This window comes from Lagopus muta, chromosome 20, assembly GCF_023343835.1.
Source record: "Lagopus muta isolate bLagMut1 chromosome 20, bLagMut1 primary, whole genome shotgun sequence".
In the NCBI taxonomy this organism is placed as follows: Eukaryota; Metazoa; Chordata; class Aves; order Galliformes; family Phasianidae; genus Lagopus; species Lagopus muta.
Window position 1 is genome coordinate 6,058,441 of NC_064452.1, and position 18,281 is coordinate 6,076,721.

General features: G+C 41.1%; 2 long non-coding RNA genes across 4 annotated transcripts in view; one reads left to right on the top strand and one right to left on the bottom strand.

Moving 5' to 3' along the window:
• Nucleotides 1-18,281, bottom strand: part of LOC125702870 (uncharacterized) — an 88,195-nt gene that overhangs the window by 18,243 nt on the left and 51,671 nt on the right. For all 3 annotated transcript variants that reach the window (XR_007380720.1, XR_007380718.1, XR_007380719.1), the window contains one exon: nt 14,490-14,587. This is a non-coding gene — a long non-coding RNA (uncharacterized LOC125702870). The remainder of the gene's footprint in view (nt 1-14,489; nt 14,588-18,281) is intronic.
• LOC125702871 (uncharacterized) lies at nt 102-14,490 on the top strand. The gene is made up of 3 exons (XR_007380721.1): nt 102-5,933; nt 6,547-6,603; nt 13,539-14,490. It is a non-coding gene; the product is annotated as an uncharacterized LOC125702871 (long non-coding RNA).

Below are 18,281 nucleotides of genomic sequence, written 5' to 3' on the forward strand. Positions count from 1 at the left end.
TTACTATTGTCTGGCTTAAGCCCAAAGTATCAAAACAAAAACCCCCACATCCCCCCCCCCCCCCCGAAATTCCATATAAGAAATCAAAGATATGTCCAATAGCAATAAGTTTCCATGCGGCTCTGTTAAAACCCTCCAAAGGTGGTGTCCCCTTCTGTTACTAAATAAGGCCTAATTAGTTGGTATTGGGCACTTGCACAACCTGAAATGCCGGAGTAGTTCTGTGGGTTTTTATGGAAGTTGCCGGTGCTCGGTTGTTAGCCTACACAGAAATTCACTATTTCTGAGTGTTTAATTGTTAAACATTCCACGATTTCATTAGTAGTAATATTAGTTTACTATAAATATTACTCAGTTCATAGAGAAACAGATATTTAATACTCATCCCTATGGTGTTACAAGCTTGTCTCGAGTTATTTCAGAAAAATTCTTGGTCTTACACGACACTCATAATTTATAAGGTATCCATTACCAAAAACCTTCACCTCCTCATTCAGGGGCAGACATTTATGTTGTGTTTAAAGATTAACATTTTATATTCCTCACAATCAGCTCTCAGGAAGATAAAAATACATTAACTCATCTCAATCTGTAGAGATTTTCTCCGAAAGGAGCAAGAAATCCTATTGTCAAACTGAAGGCAAAATAAGGGATTAGAGTCTCCTAACAACTGCATGCACAGAGATGGTTTAAGCTGAAATTTTACATAAAAAGGTGCAAATAAATGCTTTTAAACAGAACCAGATTGCATTTTCTAGCTCTCTCCCATAATAATTGTAAACAGCTTTGATTTCAAAGGGAAAATCAGACAATTATTTTATAATGAGAGGTGTGGTCTAGTGATTTGAGCATCAGACTGGCAGCCAAAAACCACGGGAGTTTTAATCTGGCTCTGACACTGACACCATCTATTGCCTGAGGCTAATCAGCATGGGCTTGACTGAGATCTCTCCTATGGGTGCAGGAGGTAGGGGCTGCTGCAGAATTCCTGATGCAATGAAAGTGAGCAGGAACCCTTCCCTCCGCAGCCCCCAGCTCATGGCCAGCATCTCCCTGAGCTGTGGGACAGCGTTCCAGACCAGAGGAAGAATTTCAACCTATGCAAGTTCACCCCAGGCGAGCTGAGGTGCAGGAAAGCCATAGTTGCTAAGTGCTGTCAATAAAAGCTTTAAAACCTCTTTGCATAAGCATGTTTGAGTAGGCCTCCACTTTGAAGAAAGCCTGCTGTTTAGGTCGAGGGGTGAGTAAAGCCAGTCTTGCCTTTAGAACACTCCCGGCACCTGGGGAGATTTTTATTTCCTTTAAGCACCTTGTAGTTAAATTTTTAGTCATTGTTTTCTTTCTTCCTGTGCGTGCCCATCCCCCAGTGACCCCAGCTCTTCCCTGTCCTTTGCTTCTGAGCACAATTCTTCCTGTCTCATTGGGTTGTCTGATTTTTTACCCTTGATTAATACGAACACAGACAAAACTCTCATCCTTGGGGATCTTAATCGGAAGGTTGATTGCCTTTTCTTCTTTGCTTGTACACTTTCCATCACTTTAGGTTCCTTGGGGTCCACAGACAGACTTTAATTTCCCCCCCTTCCCCCCCAACATTCACCATCATTTTCCTGATCTTTATTCGCTTGGGGCTTGACTCCTTCTAATATGAATATTAGGCATCTTGCCATCCCCGATGACAGATCGGCTCTTTGATGTGTCTAATTATGATGGAGAGGGGGCAGAGAAAGCAGGACCTCCTGAAGCCAGGATAAATTTGCTGTCCTTATAAACTCTAAGCAGTAATATGCTCCTCTGCTTCCCCTCTTGCATGTGGCAGCATCCCAAACTCCTGTCCTGCCCAACCCAAAACCATTCAGTCAATGTCCCATCCAAGGAAAGTTTCCACATTTGAACCTGCTTAATTTGAAAGAGAGAAGATGGTAGAAGGTAGGAGGAAATTATGACAGGGAGGGGTCGGGAGTTGGGGAATGGGGAGTTGGACCTCAGCTTTGCATGGCAAAAGCATAGGTGTCTGTCTGAAAGCAATCTAGTGAGAGGAGCTGGTTCCTCCACCCCACATAACTTTCCCTCTGTCTTGTTATGACAGTGACACTCAGCACTCACATCAGTGCTTTGCAAAACTCATCAAATTCTACCTCGCAGTACCTTTCTAAGTTGAATTTTTATTTCATTTTTATGGATGCTGTTAAGAGGCAGGAAACACTGCTTTAGGAGCAAGAGGCTTAGAAGCACTCAGTGATCGAAGTCACTCCTGTTGCTTTTAAGTTATTTAGGTATTTTCAGAGAATCCCATCCCAAATTCCTTCCCTTTGGTTAAGAAAAATATCTGTGGCAAATCAGCAACTGGACTCATTCTGGAGTTTATGACAGCCAGACCTCAGCTGAACCCATGGCTTTCCTCCACAACTTTAAACCCCTCTGTCTGGCTATTTCCAGGGTGCAGCTGCCGTTTTTAGGAGGAGGAAGGAGAGAACGGTGAAGAGAACGTTTAGCACCAACGACTGCTTCAAGTCTGTACTGTTGAACTCATACTGTTCTCTTTTGCACCTGTATGCCCACAGAACTGTTGAACAGTTCTTACCTGTACTGCAGTAATGCGTCAGTGCCATGTTCAGGACCAGGGCTCCATTAGTTAAATGCTTTATAAACACATGAAAGGCCGTGGTCTCTGCCCCGAGGTACTTGAAGCCTTGTTAGCAAATCTCACAGACGTTTCTTAATATGAATTTATTGCTGATCTGTCTGCCCCAGAGCCTGAAATTCTTTATTTATCTGCCAAACAGGCATGGCGGGAGTTTCAGCATTGCTTCCTCTTATGATACCTGGCTAATGTGCTTCCAGCCTGGCCCACAGTGATCATCTCCTGGGAAGAAAGAATCTTCCTGCCATTCAGCATTCAGCCCTTGATCTTTCTACCAAAATGGGAAATCAGTACTGCTGAAATGAACACTGATCAACACTGACAAAACCTTTCACCTCATCTCGTGCAATAAGCTGGGGTTACGTCTGTGCTGCTGTCCTTCAGCAGAAAGTCTTGAGTGGAAAGTTTCCTACCATTTCTCTCACCTCTTCACTTTTCAGAGCAAATGCAGAAGCCTGCTTTAAATTAAACAGCCAGAAGGTGAAGGGAAGTAATGTTCTCATCTACAGAGTGACAGCGTGAAAGGCAGTGGTGATGGGATCGCCGTGCAACAGAGGTAGAGCGAGTACAGGGAACATCTATCAATATTTACTGAGCAGCATTGTTTTTCCATTTCGTGTTCCTCAGCCCTTCATCTTTACAGAGCCCTGCCCTGTAATAGCTCTGCGCTTATTGCTCTGCATTGCCAAACAAGAAACCTACTTCCTGGCTCTGATATTTGTTGACAAGGATGAAGAAGAGTGTGGAAGCCTTTCTCTCCACGGCTCCTCTCCAACCACACCAGAGGAGAGATTAATAGTTTCTGAAAGCATTTCCACCCTGCAGAAAAGGTCACCACAGTGCTGGGGAAGATGTATAAACAGCAGTCCATTGGGACTCTAATAACATGGGAAAAACCTCCTCCAGCACAAGAATATTACCAAAACAGCTCTACCAGTGGCACCTTCAGAGTGGTGGAGATAGGCAGGTGATGTTGCAGGTTATTATTTTTCCCAAAGAGTAACACAGTCCCATCATTTCTGCAGGTGATTTTTTATTTTTTTTTTAACTAACAGCTTTTCTTTGCAGTTTGTCATGATGTGGACTGTGATCTGTGGGGCAAGCTGCTTAGGGCTGTGAGGGAATATATCCCTGTCACTTTATCGTCTGGATTCAGTCAGCTGACTTTTGAATTCGCTCAGTACTGTGAGTTATGGTGGGATTTTGCTTTAGCTATTTTATGCCAAGTCTATCATCTCAATATTGCTCTGGCTCTGGACAGTAGAGTTAGCCTGAATTAACTTGCTAGATATTCCTGTGTATCCTTTTTGTGTTTCACACAGCTTTTGGGGCCTGATTTACTGAATACCTTAATCCAACAGCACTTACTTCACTTTTGAGGCAGAAAAAACCTGCCAGAAAAGCTAGCAGAAGCTTAGTGAGAGCAGCACACAAATCTTCACGTTGGGTTTTCCACTCATCGATTTAAGATGGGGAGGCTGCATTGCTATGTGTTTACATTCTAACTAAATTCCATATAGATGATGTGTATGCACAGACCTACACACACACAATACAGTTCGTTATCCTGAATCACAGAATCAAGCTACCTAGGTGCAGTGTTCTTTTAAAGTCAAAATTGTTGGTGCTCATATTGCTGAAAAGAGAGGAAAAAGCATCTGAAATGGACTGATGCAATTTTGTCAGTTTATCATAAACTACCAGACCCAAGCTACGAGAATAGCTGATCCTGACAGATGCTTGCTGTTGGAGTGCCCACATAGGGAGAAGTCTGCTTGTGAATCTGGTAGGGGGCACAAAGACAGAAGAAAGTTGATCTGTTTTATCCTGTCAATCTAAGAATTTACTTTGCAGGTCATACGTTATCTGTCTGTTTATTTAGACAATGAAACCATCAGTGTCATTGATAGAATCAAATAAACCAGTAGAGATGTTTTCCTTTCTCGGTATTCTTTGTTGTTGCTGGAGTATGCATTTCTGCCACAAAAACCTTTTTATGGAAATAATATTTTGTTGTGAGCACCACCATTTTGTTTTGTAATTATTATTTTGTTTTACCCTACTCACACAGAAAACTGTTTGCGCTATATTCTATTGAAAGATACATTTTAAGTTAGCTCTGCTAGTCATGAATAACGTAAATTGACAAGAACTGAGGGAGGTAGACAAAGAAACAGAAAGTTAAGTGGTTTCCTTTCTTTTTATGGCAGAGTGACATTTACCTGTAAGTACATTTGATTTTAACACAATGGGATGAGTCTCTGCTGTGCTGGATTAGGATTGAGGCTTGTGGAGGAGTTCAGACAAAGAGTGGGCACTGAGAAATGCCCTCGCCAGACCTCTCCAGGGAGGCTACTTCAGCAGCAATAGCATGTCAGAATGTCTTTTTTTTAGTCCTTGTATCCAGCTGACAAAATCTTTCCTCGTTTCTGTAATTCCAAGAGATCTCACAATGTTTCCCCCAGCTGTCTAACAATCTAATACTTAGTGCTTGTCACATCACTTTCCAAAAGGGGGTCAGTGTCACTTCCCACTCTGACAGCCAGGGAAACCAAGGCAAAAGGAACGGACAGATGAGTGAGGGTCATTCCAAGACCCACAACCAGTATGCCTGGTGTGCACACTCACATTCCCCACATTCAAGCAGCAGCTACAGATTTCCCCAGTTCCCTTATTCCTCAGATTTGCCAGCACTGTGCAGGTGGAGTCTAGCTCTCTTGCACTCACTCTAGGTTTAAATCAGAAATAACTTCGGTGGGTTCGATTCGCGGTGTTGTAAATGAGAGTGCTCCCCTTGACACCAGTAGGGATCAGTTTTAGGTCTGAAATTGCATAGCTGCTCTTGTGTCTAAAGACACTCCTTTGGCTCCTTCCTTACTTCTCTGTGTCACCTTTATTTTCCTCTTTCATCCATAACTTTCTATGATTCACAAGGCTACTTTGGAAAAGAGAGACAAAATCTAGTTGGTCCTTCTCTCCAGATAATAAGACACAAAATTAATCACACAGAAATGAACACAGAAAACCAAACAGGCATGATCAATAGATTCCTTTCCCCAACAGGGTCAGAGGTCTGCAGGGACAGAGCAAACATCCCGTTGCTTCTGCAGTGCCCTGGGTACTGCAATTAAAGCTGTCTCACGTTCCTTTGGAGAACATTGTCCGGACTGCCTCCCAGGGCTTTTCTGCCTTTCTGCTCTCCTTTCAGCTTCTCCAAAGGAGAAGGACGGGATCTGGCTGTTAGTGAATGTGACCTGTCCCCCCACGTTACTATTGCACACTACAGGAGGTAAGCTTTTCCAGTCCTCTGCTGGCTGGTGACGTAGCCCAGGGTGTATACACACACCAGCATTGTGTCTTGGGGCTTTGAATGCCTTTATCTATGTCATACATTGGTTTTTACAGTTTGCTATGAATCACTTTGCCTGCTGGGAACGCATACCCGCTTCAGGTTATTTTTGTTACAATGTTATAATGGGCACAAGGACACTTAAAAGTGGAACAACTGAGCATCTCCTGGTAGCCAGTGCTGAGCAGCTCTCCAGGGCTGCCTGAGAGCACCAAGATCTGCTGCTGAACTGCCTTACTGCAGTGAAAAGAAATGCATTCGGAGATTACAACGTAGCATGTGTCCTGTGTAGCAGCTCTGCCCACGTGAATGGCAGAAAAATAGCTAAAGCCTTGGCTTAAATCCTGGCATACGTGATCAGAGACCTCAGTGGCATGTTGATGTCACTATACCATGCTGATGCTGTGTGGTGATGCAAGGTTGAATACAAGGAATTTATCACTATAGTCCAAAAGAAAACACACCCCAAGTTAGTTGAAAACCACACTCCAGGGCAGAGAGGGTTTTGTTTTGAAGGTCGTAGTGTATGAAGGACGTATTTTTCTGTTCCCAGATGGAGGAAGAAGGAACAAATAAACTAAATCTGGGAAACTGCAGTCAGCACTGCAAGGTAAGATGTTATGTGTTCAGTGAATTCTGAAATATTTCTTATAGGTAGGAAGCATGTTAGGAAAGCATCTGCATATTGATAATGGTGAGAGAATAGTGAATGGAATGGTAGAAACAAGCAATACTACATACAAAATACTCATATCATCTGGAGTCCTGGTAGGGCTGGAGGTCTCATAGTGGCTGTCTATGTCACCTCCATTTTACAGAGAGATTCAGACACAAGAGAGGAACTGCCTTGCTCAAGTCAAATGGCAGAGCTGGGACTAGAATCCAGGTCTTTTTATTCTTACTAGCAAGTGAGAGGGTAGGTTTACCTTAGTTCCAAATGACATGGTTACGAGAGCATTCAAAGGAACTGAAGACAATTTTCTAACTCCATTTTGTGGGCTTTGTCTTTCTCCTTGGATTCTACTTCGTGTTTTTACTCTCCTGTGCGACCACAGGCAGAGCAACCATCACTTTTACAGAAAAATATTATGTCAAAACTCTGCCTTTGGGTACAGAAAGAAATGGCACAGAAGGGAAACCACTGAGTCCAGCTGACTGGGGAAGTGGCCATGTGCCAGACTTCATCTTTTGTGGTAATAACCCCTTCCCAATGGCAGCCTAAGCTATTTGCCTGTCATGATTTGTCTTTCTGTGCTTGGGGAATGCTGGCTGACCTTTGTCTTTGATGTTGCTGGGCCCTTTCCTTGCAATAGGGCAGTTCAGGAGGCCATGACCACATCTGCTTTGGCTGGTTCTGTTATCAATTAATTTGTCCTGCCACATCAAAGAAGAGAGATAAAGCTGTAGCATTTCCTTACCACAGATTTTTATCTTCACTCCCCAGTTCACCTCACAACACACGCACCTTCCACCTCCACAGCTAGCAGAGAGAAAGACAGACAGAGAAAGAAAGTGAAATGACATCCTAATAGCCTCCCTTGAGCGCGGATGGCACCTGGGTCTCGGTGTGCTGAGCCTTCCACCCACTTCCAATCTGGCCTGGCCACAGCCAGTCGGTTGCTTACTCCCCCAACAAGTTATTTGCTTTTCTCTCTAGACAAATCAGTGATGTTAGAATGACAAATAGCAGTTATAGCTCTGCACTTAGCTGAGTATAATTTCAGCCCATCAGTACCATCTGTCTCCTTCTTGGGCTGCAGCTCCATTAAGCCAGAGCCAGAGATCCTCAAGGACAAAGAGCTGAACTCACATGGACAGATATTTTAGGGGTCAGAATATGTGACTTTTTGCCCTTTGCAGTTAATTCCAGTGGTGAGCTAGAAGAAAATAAGCTGAGACATAAATGTACCCAATTTACAACTTTCCCATTGCTCTGCCACGCTGAACCTCGACTCTGCTTGTTCAGGAGTTCTGCACTTAGAGTGATGCTAACCGCTATCCACACATGTCTGAAGATTTACTGACTGATGCTGTTTGTCTTGGTTTGGGGACAGAATTCAGGTTTATTTCTAGGAAATGTTGTGCTCATTTGCTACTAATCATACGAAAGATGAGAAAATTCTGCTGTAGAGAAGTATGAATTAAGTAGCCTGTTCACAACAACCCCATCTGGTTTTCCTGAACTGCCTTGTTGTCCCCAGAGTGATTGTTTTTGTCTCATGGCCCTTAGTAGGAAAAAGGACGCTTAAGGAAACTCCCATTCTCCACCCAAACTTCAGGACAAGATAGCTTCTGCACTGATTATTTCTTCCTCTGCCTCCTACAACACACTCTTCTAACCAACCTGACATTTCAAACTTCCTTGTTCTCGTTCTCATGAAGTTCAAACCCCTCAAGTTCATTTTGCCTATCTATAATGTCTATCAGTAATTTATCTATCATCTCTCCCATCTTTGTCACCTGTTGTTTACCACTTGCCCTGCTGAAACCAAGCCATCTGTGTCACCTCCCAGCTGTATGACCTAAATTCCATGCAGGTCCCTCTGCATAGAAAATAGAGTAGTAAGGCATTTTAAAGAGTTTTCAGAGTTGCAGTAAGATGACTCAGAAGGCTGCAATAACAAGCCACAAGCTAAAAGGGAATGCTAGTGACAAGGATTTGTCTGAAGTAATTTGTCTCAAACCTTTGGGCTCTTTCCATTTATGAGCTTAATTCCTATTTAACCATACAGAAAACTGATCAGATTGCTCAAAACAGGTTAGCTGGCTGGGCACAGTCTGAATGCTGTACAACTTTGAAAATCTGGTCCTCTTGTATATACTTGGGTATGGGACTATGGCTAGCACCTACAAATACTGATGCCCAGTTTTGGCCTCATGTCCTGAAACCTTTCTTTTATATTAGTTTATTTGTTCCCCTGCCTCCTTACCCCCTCTAACTCCCCCTCTTTTTTTTCCTTTTCTTGGTTCTTATGTTTTCTGAGGTGTCACATTACAGAATATGGGAGAAAATAGTTTTCATATCAGTATGCATGTGCTATGAAAAAGCCCTCTGTTCGCACCGTGGCTGCGATGTCCTTCTCTCTCGTTGACTAAAGGCCTGCACACCTTGCAGGATCAGTTGCATTCAAAAACCTGTCCTTCCAAATTTGTTTAGGTAAAGTGCAGAGTGCAGATGATTCCCAGAATAACTCTTCTGGTTTCATTTGGAATGACAGCAAAAAACAAATCTGCACCTTGCTTTTCATCTAATGGAAGGGCACAGGAGAAACAGTGAGAATATGTCATTGTTCGTAAAGGAGAACATTAGAAGAGAAAGAGCACAGGAGAGAGGCAGAGAGAAAAAAGAGAGTTTTTTTCCTATCAGCTAAATAAGGGCCATTTGGAGGTGTGTGAGGACAGCAGGGGTCAGCAAGTGTTGGAACTGACTCTGAACTTCTGGCAGAACAATCTCCTGGAACTAAAACCAAGAATGCCTTTATCCTCAGCAACCTGCCGGGAGATGTTCCACAGCCAGCTTTCTCCACAAGAGCCAGGTTACAGTGTCTGTATATGACAGCAACTGAAGCAAAAGCTTTTGTCTTTTAAAACAGAGTAGTTCACGAACAGCACAGTAGACTCCAACCCGAAACCATTTAATATCAGACTCTGAGCAAAAAGCCATTTGTAACGGAGGAGCCATAACCCATGATAGTATTTGCCACATACCAGCCAAGATGGTGGGTGCAGATGTTCCCACAGCACACTTAATTAGAACTGGGACAAATATATTAGAGAAATTAGGATTTCTTCAGTAAGGATCTAGCTCTACATGCTGATCTCTTTCAACTAGCAGGTATTTAATATATCTGCACCTCTTTTCACCCATAAAGTCTTTCCATTCAGCAACCTCATTGCATCCCTTTTTAGGAGTAAAGGCCATTGTCGCACTTGGCAGATGGATGGTTTCACTGAAGTTTCCCATTACTTGCCTACATGTGGAGTTGGGCTCAGTACCAGGAATAAAGTCCTGACTCTTAGCCCTCTCCCACCAGCAATGTTCTTCTGAGCATGCTTTACCTAGCTATCAGGATCTTTGCGGGCAACTACGCAGACAGAGAACAGATTGCCCCCAAATGGTGTCTTCAATCACTCAACTTTTATCGCTGAGAGACAGTAGCTTCCCTCCCTGCCTCCTTGAAAAGCTTTTAAAATAAACACAGGTACATTAGAACAACAGCCCTTCAAAAGGGTCCCTTCCTCCCCCTCACCTTTCTTGCTCTCCTGTCATTAAGCAGAGCAGAGCCATCCTTACATGTGACATTTGGATAGATTGACTTAAGCTATTTACTTTAAGCTTTTCTCTCTCTCTTCCTCCCATTCAGGATCACTTTCATTCATTTTTGAAGTGTCTCAAATTTCTTTTGCTAAATCCACAGATAGGATGATTCAGAATGAAGCAGTGGTGCATATGCCATTCTGATAAAATCACAACCCTAGAGCTTCCCTACTCCTCTCACTCCTTTCTGCTTAGTCTCCACTCACTGGTTCCTCCAGCAGGGTGAAAAATACACTAGGAGTGATAAGACAAATCTCACTTTTAGAAGTCAGTTTTATTTTCTTTATTTTCAAGTTGCTTTGATGCTTAAACTACTCAGTAACTGTCTTCTGGGCTTAGAGTCAGTGGGTCAGACTCTGATTTGAGCTATATCAATAAAAGCAACTGCTTCAGGGTAACGTCTTATAAATATGCTTGCTTTTCAGCTAATGTGCTCACCTGGTTGAGGATGCCTTCTTAAACCAAATCCTAACCCAGAATTATCACATTAATGTCAGTGGAACTGACAGGTGGCAGAGTTCAGATTCTCAACTCCATCACAAGGGTTTTCTCTTTGTCCCAGCAGCAGAAAACCATGAAGTAATTTTAGCACAGTCCTCTCAACTGACATTCTTTGCTCAGGAGAAGCCCAGGAGCTTTGCTGGATAGATTGAAGGTGCAGTGGAGTAGATGCACGTCTGAAGTGAGGATGTGCCATGCTGTTCAGAACTAAATCTGTCTTAAAGCCTCGCTGAACAAAGCATAGTATTAAATTCTGACCCAGAATTATCCAAAACCAAGACCAAGGAGAGACAAATGCCTTGATCTTGCTGAATTCTTTTTGTTCACTCACATATTTCTGGGCTGTGGCCTTTAAAGTATGAGTGTTTGCAAAGGATGTGAGCACTTTGTTGCAAGGGAAGACCAAGATGGGGAAAGGTGAAATGCTGAGACAACTAGACTTATGTCTCTGGATTTGCTCTACTGTCATTTCCTTTGTTTTGCAGTAAATATTCACATGCTGTCAAGGCTAAAAGACATTGATGTCTACAGGAGTTAAACTGGTTTTCTAGGGAGAGCTTCAGACTCTAAGGGCTATGTAAGTCTCCTGCAGAAACCAAACCAGCAATTCAAGCCCATTACTGTGTGGTTAATGCATGTTCCCCATGATTCTGTCTTTGCTTGTGACACGAAAGAAATAAGTGGACATGAGATGAACTGTCCATGCAGAGTAGATGGATACAGCAAGATATGCCATATACCAGAGTTCACTGAAAGCTGTAGGAATTGAAAGGCTTCCTAAGAGTGAGACATTAAATCTTGTGGGCCCTTTTAGGAGAAAACCATGTTTGTCAGAGATGGATTCGGAATATTTATTGTTTCTTCAACTAAATACATTTTTCCCATGCTCATGCTGCTTTTCATGATGCTCATGATCTCATGATGCTCCCTTTTCACACAAGTTTCCCTATTACCATGGCTTACATAAGTTATGGCAGCAGCCAGTGGTCCCAATAGATATCAGGACTCTATTATCACAAGAGCTGGAAAAAATCTACATACTACCCTGTTTCCATGAGCTTTGGCAAGCCATTCTCTCTCCCATTCACTCTTCTCTTATATTCTATCTGTCATGCTCACTAGCAACTGGAAGGCCTTGAGTACTTCCTCAAGTTTCTGTATTAATTCTAACTGGGAAAAATGTGGTCTAAATCACCTCTTTTCAGAACATGCAAAGGAGGAGACAAAGGGAAAGAATTAGCGATGCAGGAGCAGCGATGCAAAGCGGTGTCCATGTTACAGAATGGTCACATTGGCATACGGTTGTTGAGTAACTTGGGACAGCAACTCATGTTAAAGTGTTTTGTGTGCAGATAGAGTTTGAATTAGGGGAAATGCTCAAAATACATAAACAGGAACTAGTCTTGCAGAGAAGATAAGCCCTGGAGTAGGGGGCTGTCTCTTCCAATGTGTATTTAGTGTCTACCACAGTAGATGCTCATTTAAGAGTGTCTCATTTTGAGCCTCTAGATGCTGAGCCTCTTACTGTGCATACTGCCATAATACACATAACTACTTCCTTCCATTGACTGCCTTTTTGTTGCATTGTTTTGTGTAATTGACTCCTTTTTTCATACAGAAGCCAAAGAGTGATTATTGGAGATTGCCAGCTCCAGACCCGAATTGTTTCATTCAGGAAGTTAATTAAATCAACCCACTCTTTAGAAAACCCTTTCCAATATACTGTAGATGCTCCTTTCATCTTAGCGTTGCTTTTTTTTTTTTTTTAATCATTGCTCCTTAAATCATGGAAATAACTTGGCAAAGAAGCTGAATTACAAGAAAAATCAGTTAGAAACCAAGGTAAAGGCATATAATAGGTCTTTAGAGGAGAGGAATGAATTTAATTGAGTGAAAGCTCAGAAAACCCAAAAGTAAACTCAGGGTCATCAGCATGCTTCTTTCACTTATTCCTCAGTTGCACTTCATAGATCCAGGCTTCCTTTTGCTTTGCTGTTATCACACTTTCCTTTTGCTGTGATTTATTAACTGTGGAACTGTCAAATTATGGAACTGAGGTTCTAGAAATACTTATTAATGTTTGAGAAATTCATTTCACACTTGAATACTTTTTCTAACACTTACTAATGTCCCTCATTTTGGTCATGTGGGTCTACAGGCCAAGAAAACAAGGTATCTTATTATATATTTAGCATGTGGAGATGAAGGATGAAAAAAAGTTGCAGCAACTTTATGCATTTGATTCTTGTGCTGCTGTGTGTGGTGACTGTGGGTGTATATGTGCATAAGCAGGGCAATGTCTGTATGTTCAGTCACACCATTCTAGTTTCCTTTCAGTCACTATTAAGAAAGCACTTCTAATCCCCTCTGAGAAGCCTGAACATAAAATTCCTTTCATGCCAGTTTTGTCTTCTTCAATTTGGCAAACACTGACCTTCCCCCTGTGATTCCAATGGAACTTGTAATTCAAAAGGCATTTCTGTTTATTATTACCCTGTTACTGTACAAGAATCATCAGGGATGCCAGCACTGCTAAAGCACATACTTACCTTCTGAGCTTTCTGTTGTGGTTTTGTACTGCAAAACAAATATTCAGCAAGCTATAGATAAAGGTTGACTACTTAATTCTCTATTTAATCAGAATGATGAACATAACAAAATTCCTGAGTAGATTACTTGACTCAAGATCCTTGAGAGTAATTTTTCCCAATTTCTTTCCCACACAGAATTTTCTGATGGAAATGGATTTAAAAAGTGCAAAGAAAGAACACCAACAATGCCAACATTTATAAATTCACAGGACTGAAACATCTCTGCTTATCTCGGAATGATACTCAGTTTTAGAAACGTGTTATGTTAAAACAGTATCACGTTTAACAGTTCTAAATTGATACAATCTGACTTATTTAACATGAAATTTTCATTCAAACCGTAATTTTGCATAGAGTACTGAGCATTGTGTTTCCATCAGCATTAATCAAGTCAGGTTTAACATTTAACCTAATCTGTTCAAATGTACTGTTACTCTGCTTATTTAGAAAGTCAGCATCTGATAGGAAATGGCTGCAATACCTCTAGCTTTCCTAAAATGCTGACAGTTTCAACCGTTTCTTGAGAAACACTGAGGACTGCAGCTCCAAACAGATGCTTCTGCTTTAAAATGAGATCACCTTCTTTGGGTAAAATGGATGGCTCCTTGCAAATAAAGCAGTGATACCACTGGCAGAACACAGAAGGTTACCCAAAAAAACTGGGTGACCACCATACCTTCTTCTTCCTCAAGGTGTGTCTTCACAGTGCTTTTCTTTCCTTGCTGCTTTACTGTTACTGATGATGATTTCTTAAGGACCATAATATATTTTCTTCAGGCAAGTATTTCATGCCAGCACTGGGAACATGTTATTTCCAAAGGAGAATTTCTGCTTCGAAACACCAGCAATCATTTACAGCTTTTTATGTCTGATAAGCCACTCCTGATGAAAACTGATTGGAGCAAAAGAAACCCTCTACAATGCACAGGAATACACTGAAAGTTCAAAATGTCAGACATAACAGGAAAAAAGAAAATAAACTTTTTGCATCCTTCCAGGTCTGGTAATACCATTTATGGATCAGTGAAAGGAAGAAAGCAGTGGATTGACAACAGTAACATGGAAGACATCATTTATTTTTCTTACCTACTGTAAGAGGTCTGAATTCTGACTTGATTTAGTTGAGCACAAAGCCAATGATGTGTCAGGCTGGACTACTTGCTCTGTCTTGTCTTCTTTTCAAGCTGTGGACAAGGCTGGAAGTTAATACAGCAGAGAGAGACCAAGGCACAATTACAGCTGTCTCACTTGTGTACCACTCAGTGCAGATGTTTTCAAACCTGCCAATTTGTCTGTATGTAAATGTTTAATTTTGGTACACACAAAAATGCTCATGCAGGACTGTATCCCCTCCACACCCCAAAGTATGTACACACAAATTCAGCAGATGAGATTAGAATGTGCCCATTGAAAGTCCATCTTTTGAGGGTCTGTCCATTTGCTTTTTTCTTTGATACCGCTCTTCAGCTTTTGTGCTGCTGCAAGCTTGTAGACTCGTGCTACATGAAGGTGCTCTACTTTCATCAGCTGATTATTGCTTCTTCCTTAAAACCATCACAGTGGTTGCTATTCACTTTGCAAACTGCTCTCAATTTGATAAATGCAACTTTTTGTGTGGAACACATTTTGAAAGATAACCTTCATGAGCACTTTTAAACTTCAAGGGCGAGTTCTCCAGAAAATTATTTATTTGTTTTAATGTTAGCATCTGTGAATTTAACATAATTTCATAGACATAATTCACTAATCAATTCATTAATGATGATTTAGCTTGTTATTAATGTTTTCATTTTACAGAAGCAGATCTGATGCAGGTATCTGAAAGAAAGGCTCTTATTTTTAGAAAGGTTCACCCTGTAGAAGAATTCAGCTTGCTGAGAGCTCAGCTCTTCTAAAAAATCTGTCTACAAGGGTCAGAAAAAAACTATTAAAATGCCTGACACCTATTAATCTACTTCTCTTTAATGTATGTAACTGTGAACTGAGCTCTTTTGAAATCAAATCTCTCATACCTGTGAGATCACGTATTCGAAAATCAGTCTTGGTGTGCCCAAAAGTTTGGCCCCACACTACAGATTCTTACACAAATAGTAATATAATACTTATTTTTGCTCCCAAAATATTTTCCTTTAGGGAAATGCATCAGGAAAGAACAAAAGTAAAAGTCCTATTTGAGAAAGCACAGCATGTGCAAATTCACTATTATAGGCAGTAAAAGGTTTAAGAACAAAAAAAGGAATTCTGAGATTTGCACACAGAGAGATTCTCATAAATTAGCTCAGGAAACTGAAGGGAGAGCCTTGCATGCTATGGGAGTCTGGTGTCATAAAATATATTTTTAAAATCCTTTAACAGTATTGAAGTCCTGCTTGGAAACATGTATTGTAATACAAATGTTCCTTCTCTTAGCTTGAAAATCAATTGTGGAGCTCTTTTCTTTGTTGGAAATTAGCAAAACTCTAAAAAAATTGAATCAGTTCCCACCCTGGAAGAGTGAACGAAAGTACTTAATCCATTGGCATTTGTGCACAAAGTGCATTTGTTGTGCTGCTGAATGTAACACGATCTGAACCAAGGAAGGAGAATGAAGGCTTTGCGGCCCCTGATGGATTTCAGATTTATTAGACACTGGAATGTTTTTTTTCCCCCCCTTGTCTATAAGAACACGGTGTGTAAGATGATAAAGGGCAGAAATAAAGGGAGCAGACACTGTAGCCCTTAAAATTAAAAGAATCATTTCTAGATTTTGAAAGTGTCAGTGAATTAAAAAACAGCCTAAATATAAGTGTTGCATTATTCACTCTGCTTTCCTCTTGGAAAGAAAAATATTTTGCAGCCACTTGACAAAGCTATGGACATGTGACTGATATTACTTTTATTTTCCTATATGAAGAAAAACATCATCACAACACATAAATGGAATATTTATGCTGTAAGATAATACACGTGTACCTGTAAATTACGAGTGCAAGACGTAATAATTCATCTTTAGTTTCATTACTCATGCACTATTGAGCTTTCAAGATTAGCGATAGATTTGTTATGCCACTACATTCCAGTATATGTTTTCCCTTCCTTAACCCTCTCTCTCTTCTCTGGCATTCACATTCTAAAGAGTAGGGGCAATTTTCTTTGCACCAACACATACATACTGTATAAGCTATAGGGAACTGGCATCGTTTTCAAAGGACATATTCACGATCCATTTCATGACGCTAACCAGGCTGAAAAAAAATCAGCTCAGGGTGTAGGGATGTAATTTCAAATACACTTTTTGGGAAAGTCTCCTATTTAGAGAAGAGCTCCAAGGTGTAACATTAATAAAAAGCTCCTTCATTCCAATATTACAGGATTGTTCTCTCGAGCTGCCAGGATGGGAACCACAGTGGTCTGCTTATAGTAGTGGTAGTTTTGTTTCAGTATCTGTATGTCTCTTTGTGAGATGGAATAGCAAAAGTCTGGAATGAATTGCTTCAATAATTAGAATTCCTATGAAAGTGTAAACAACAAAACTATTCACTGAAAGCAAACTAATGTTTAATATATAAGCAGAGGAATAAACAAGCTCTGTTCTTCTATTTTTGAATCTGTATGTATTCTAAGTGTCTGAAGGCGATGTAAGTCTGACAGAAATGATGAAACCAAGGAGACAGTTTGGGCTAGTGTTCCAAGCACAGGGACTCCAGACTCCTAAAATGTCTGCTAGGGTCTGCCACTGAGTTATTGTGTAATTTGGGGTGAGTCATTCAAATTCTTCGTGCGCTGATTTCACCAGTTTGTAAAATAGGTGTAAACCTCCCCCATTTACTTCAGCCAGCAAAAATATCTATAAAGCATCTGAGATGACATGTTACATTCAGGCAAATTTTTATTCACTGAGAAACTCGCTGTACAAGCTATATTTGTCCACAGATCTTTTTGTCCTGCAAATCTCTGCCCTCAGACACACACATCCACAGTAATGTCAGTTCTGCCTGAAAGATGAGATGAACTTGCCTTTACTGTGAAATCAAAAACATCATTCTGCCCCTGCAGAAGAGAAATTATTTTAACTATCAAACATCAAGTCTTTTCAAGGAGACTATATAGGCCCAAATCTTGCTTGTCTTAATCAAGTGAGAGGTCCCAGTAAAAATCAGTAGGATGCTCCAAGCTATTAAGGAAAGCAGAGTCTGGCCTCTTGTAGAGCATTGAGGTAAAACAGACACACTACTGCAGTTTGCATTGGACAGTTCTCAATTAGAATGTCAAGATTTATAGTGTATTTTATCCGGTTTTCATTCTTCTCTGTTCACTTTAACTTTTGACCTATGGTTATTGGCAGAAGGGGGCTTGTCCCAGAGGGCCATTATTCCTCCTCCAAAGAGGCCTTCTAAGAAGTGCGAGAAAAAGAGAGTGGGAAGCCGGTCTCTTTGTTAACAGGACCCCTCCTCCATCTCCAGAATACTCACATACTCAGTGTGACAGTCAGGGTATAAGAAAACAGGGGTGTTTCTCGATTTTCTTGCAACAAGTTGCTAAGGTCTTGCACTTTTCCTGCTCTGTCCTTCCCTGCCAAGAGTTTGAATGAAAATAAATCGTGTAGAAAGAGTCAACATTGAATGTGACAAAAAATCTCCACAGTGCTAGGGCAAAAGAAAAAGAAGGTTGTAAATGTGGGGAATCTATGCTGAGACCTGAGTAAAAGCCACGGGAAGGTGTGGCAGCCAAGTTCTCTCCAGAAGGCAGGAGTTCACAGATCTCTCAGCCAACCCAGGATGTATCATCCTTCAAATTACATGATAGAAGAACAGAAGTAGCAGATCCAATATTGAATTTGAAAACCTGTATGGGAATTGATAGATTTATCCAGGCCATGTAACTCTGCCCAACAAACTC